The sequence below is a fragment of the Mobula birostris genome, unplaced genomic scaffold, assembly GCF_030028105.1.
Source record: "Mobula birostris isolate sMobBir1 unplaced genomic scaffold, sMobBir1.hap1 scaffold_2780, whole genome shotgun sequence".
NCBI classification, from domain to species: domain Eukaryota; kingdom Metazoa; phylum Chordata; class Chondrichthyes; order Myliobatiformes; family Myliobatidae; genus Mobula; species Mobula birostris.
In genome coordinates, this window is record NW_027275835.1 from 22,501 (window position 1) to 27,500 (window position 5,000).

Here is a 5,000-nt window from a genome sequence, read left to right on the forward strand (position 1 = left end):
TGCGGCGCGGGTAAACGGCGGGAGTAACTATGACTCTCTTAAGGTAAGGAGGGGGGCCCATGGGCCAGCAAGGAGTTTCTGATGAACATCGGCCGGGACATTTTGACGGCGGGGCAAGAACTAGTTGTTATTGAGGGCGAAGGGTTTGTCCTCAGCTGGTTGATTGTCGAATTGTCGGGACTGCCGGGCCGGTTACCGATTTGCCCGGCCGGCTTGGTTAACCATTTGCCCGGGCCGGGTTGGTTAACGAATTGTCAGGTTTGGGCTTGGTTAACCATTTGCCCGGGCCGGGTTGGTTAGCGAATTGTCATGGTTGGGTTGGTTAACGAATTGTCGGCCCATGGGCCAGCAAGGAGTTTCTGATGAACATCGGCCGGGACATTTTGACGGCGGGGCAAGAACTAGTTGTTATTGAGGGCGAAGGGTTTGTCCTCAGCTGGTTGATTGTCGAATAGTCGGGGCTGCCGGGCCGGTTACCGATTTGCCCGGCCGGCTTGGTTAACCATTTGCCCGGGCCGGGTTGGTTAGCGAATTGTCAGGTTTGGGCTTGGTTAACCATTTGCCCGGGCCGGGTTGGTTAGCGAATTGTCATGGTTGGGTTGGTTACCGAATTGTCGGGTTTGGGCTTGGTTAACGATTTGCCCGAGCAGGGTGGGTGAACACATTGTCAGGAGCGTGCGCAGTTGGTTCACGAAACTGCCTGTTCCGGGTTTCTAGAGCATTGTCAGGCCCGGCCGGCCGGGTTAGCGCCTTGCCAGACCCAACTTGACGAAATTCAGTGCAGCGCGGGTAATCGGCGGGAGTAACTATGACTCTCTTAAGGTAAGGAGGGGGGGCCCATGGGCCAGCAAGGAGTTTCTGATGAACATCGGCCGGGACATTTTGACGGCGGGGCAAGACGTAGTTGTTATTGAGGGTGAAGGGTTTCTCCTCAGCTGGTTGATTGTCGAATAGTCGGGGCTGCCGGGCCGGTTACCGATTTGCCCGGCCGGCTTGGTTAACCATTTGCCCGGGCCGGGTTGGTTAACGAATTGTCAGGTTTGGGCTTGGTTAACCATTTGCCCGGGCCGGGTTGGTTAGCGAATTGTCATGGTTGGGTTGGTTACCGAATTGTCGGGTTTGGGCTTGGTTAACGATTTGCCCGAGCAGGGTGGGTGAACACATTGTCAGGAGCGTGCGCAGTTGGTTCACGAAACTGCCTGTTCCGGGTTTCTAGAGCATTGTCAGGCCCGGCCGGCCGGGTTAGCGGCTTGCCAGACCCAACTTGACGAAATTCAGTGCAGCGCGGGTAATCGGCGGGAGTAACTATGACTCTCTTAAGGTAAGGAGGGGGGCCCATGGGCCAGCAAGGAGTTTCTGATGAACATCGGCCGGGACATTTTGACGGCGGGGCAAGAACTAGTTGTTATTGAGGGCGAAGGGTTTGTCCTCAGCTGGTTGATTGTCGAATTGTCGGGACTGCCGGGCCGGTTAACGATTTGCCCGGCCGGCTTGGTTAACCATTTGCCCGAGCCGGGTTGTTTAGCGAATTGCCATGTATGGGTTGGTTAACGAATTGTCGGGTTTGGGCTTGGTTAACGACTTGACCGTGCAGGGTTGGTTAACGAATTGTCGGGGTTGGGCTTGGTTAACGATTTGCCCGAGTAGGGTTGGTTAGCGAATTGTCCGGGTCAGACTGGTTAACGAATTGGCATGTCCGAGTAGGTTAACGAATTGCCAGAGCCAGCTTGGTTAACGAATTGTCCGGCTGGGTTGGTGCACTCATTGCCAGGACAGGGTTGTTTAATGAATTGTCCGTTCCCAGTTGGTTCACGAATTGGCAAGGCCAGGGTGGTTAAGGAATTGTCCGGGCCAGGTTGGTTAACGAATTGCCCGTCCTGGCTGGTTAACGAATTGTCAGGGTCAGGTTGGTTAACGAATTGCCATGGCCGGGTAGGTTAACGAATTGCCAGAGCCAGCTTGGTTAACGAACTGTCCGGCCGGGTTGGTTAACGAATTGTCCGTTCCCAGTTGGTTCACGAATTGGCAAGGACAGGGTGGTTAACGAATTGTCCGGCCGGGTTGGTGCACTCATTGCCAGGACAGGGTTGGTTACCGAATTGTCCGTTCCCAGTTGGTTCACGAATTGGAAAACCAGGGTGGTTAAAGTATTGTCCGGGCCTGGTTGGTTAACGAATTGCCCGTCCTGGTTGGTTAACGAATTGTCCGGGTCAGGTTGGTTAACGAATTGCCAGGGTCTGGTTGGTTACCGAATTGTCCGGCCGGGTTGGTGCACTCATTGCCAGGACAGGGTTGGTTGACGAATTGCCCGTCCTGGTTGGTTAACGAATTGCCAGGGTCTGGTTGGTTACCGAATTGTCCGGCCGGGTTGGTGCACTCATTGCCAGGACAGGGTTGGTTAACGAATTGTCAGGGTCAGGTTGGTTAACGAATTGCCAGAGCCAGCTTGGTTAACGAATTGTCCGGCCGGGTTGGTTAACGAATTGTCCCGGCCAGGTTGGTTAACGAATTGCCAGAGCCAGCTTGGTTAACGAATTGTCCGGCCGGGTTGGTGCACTCATTGCCAGGACAAGGTTGGTTAACGAATTGCCCGGTTCCGAATGGTTAACGAATTGCCCGGTCCCGGTCGGTTCACGAATTGCCCGCCCGCTGATTGTTAACTTTTCGCACCGGCGGGGGATGGCTTGGGTAACGAGCCTCCAAGATCTGTCGGTTAACCATTTGCCCGGTGGCAATTCGTTAACCAAGTCCGCTCCGGAAGTCTGGATGGGGGTCGGATTTGCCGGCCGAGGCCGACCCGGAGTTCCAGAGGCTCGGCCGCCGGGGTCAGATTCGGCCGCCCCTTTGACACATGCAATTTCTGTACGGGGGCATTGGCGGGGTTCCTGCAGATATATAGGGAGGCCGTTTTCACGAGTTGTTGAAGTATTCGGTAGATGGCACCGGCCTCCCCAATTGGTTAACCCGGGCCACGCGGCAGCTTTTCCGCACGATTCCGAAGATTGCCGGTATGGATTTTCGGACAAATACCCAATCGCGGAAGTCTGTCAGCGGGACCTATTCGCAGGCCCATGCCGGCCGAGGGGCGGCATTTTCCGTATGACTACCGGTGCTCCGGCCGCCGAATGGAAACCTTGCCCGAATGAATTTCTGACAAAGTCCCGAGGCGGGAGCCAGTAAGGGGACGTATTCGGCGGGCCGTGCCGGCCGAGCGGCGGCATTTTCGGAGGGACAACCGCAGGTCCCGCCGTCGATCCGAGACCTTGGCTGAAGAGTCGAAAGTAATCTAAGTCCCGACTCGGAAGTCAGAATGAAGGCGACTTCGGGGCCCTCCTGCCGACCGAGGCGGCCGATCGACGGCGGCACTACCGGAGGGCCGCCCGCCGAGCCAGCCGCGTGCCCTCGGCGCCACGCCGGTTAACCAATTGCCGTCGGAAGCCTGTGAAGGTCGGATCTGCCCCGTCGGGCGGGCCCGAGGTGCCCCGCGACCGGCATGAGCTCCGGGCGTCGTGCCGCCGGTTTGACACATGTCATTGTTGCACGGTCTGTCGCGGCTCTGGTTAACGAGTTAGGCCCGGAAGTCACTATGGGGGTCGGATTTGCCCCGCCTGGCGGGGCCAGAGTGCGACCTTCCCGGTAGGACTTCCGGGAGGCATCCCGCCGACTTGACACATGCAATTTCTGTACGGGGGGATTGGCGGGGTTCCCGGAGATTTACGGGAACACGTTTTCCAGACACACTTAGCAGGGTGACTAGTGGTACGGTTGACACAGTGCAGAGTTCTAAGTGAGCCTTACTCAATTGTGACTCAGTAAGCGGGAGGCCGGGCGAGCTCCGACTTACAATGATAAAAGCTTTTTTTCGCTATTTCCGAAAAAAATGACAAAGTCCAAGAACGCAGCGGGGGCTGCGGACAGACAGAGTCTGAGCGCGGACCGCGGGCGGCGGCCGGCAGACCGACGGTGGCAAAAGCTTTATATCGATCCGAAAAGCAAAGAGGCATTGTGTGTACCAAGACGGAGAAGGGACAAGCCTGCCGCTGGTGCCCTCGCGAGTGTCGTCTGCGTTAGACCTCTGTTCCCCGATCGATCCGGCTTGGTCGGTCCTACCTTTGGGAGAGGCCGAGTGGAAGCGACGGTCTCGACACGTGCGCCGAACTTCCGTGCTCGGCTCGTTACCATCTCCGGAGGTGGGCAGGTGGGTCTGCCGCGGGGCGGCCCGATTGCCGACCGAGGGCTTCATGCTTTGGGCGGAATTGACGTTGGGCATTCGCACGTTTGCACCACGATCGATTGACGGAGTCTCCCGCCGGCGGACGGGACTGCTGTGCGCATAGATGACGGGGGCCGGTCGAACGACCGTCGACCATCCCGAGAAGGCAGCTACACCCACGCGCATATACCTAGGCGGTGAAGGTGCGGACCTCACCGGCGCGATCGACGGGGTGGGATGGCGAGGCGTTCACCGGCGCGGCGTTAGGCCCTGGGCCGACGGAGGCGAGCGGCGACCGTCGACCGTCCTGAGAGCCAGCTCGGCGGAAGGGTGCGGGTGCGGACCTCACCCAGCGACGCGGCTCGATAGGGGATGGCGCGGCACTGCGACGACAGACATGGCCCGAGAGAGCAAGGGACGGGCGCGCCGGCCGCAGCAGCACTCTTTCGCGCCGTAGGGGCAAGGCGAAAGAGTCGGGAGAGTTCCATAGGCCAGAGTGGCAGGGAGATGCCCGGTTCAGCCTGACTCAACCGAAGCGTTGATCCTCGGTCACCAACGAGAGGAAGGAGAGGCTCTGCGCGCGCGGTGCTACCGACTGACGGCCGGCCGATGTGCGATTTCCAGAAGGTCGGGCGGCACCCGCGCGTTCCCTCCCCGCTCCAGCAGAGGCCGGAGACGTCCGGTCGCCAGAGCGGTCCGCGTGCAGCCTCCGGTTCCGCGAGAAGGCTAGTGTCCTCGGGACGAGGAGAGCCTTGTGAGCGGTCCGGCGGGCGGTGCAGCAAATTGT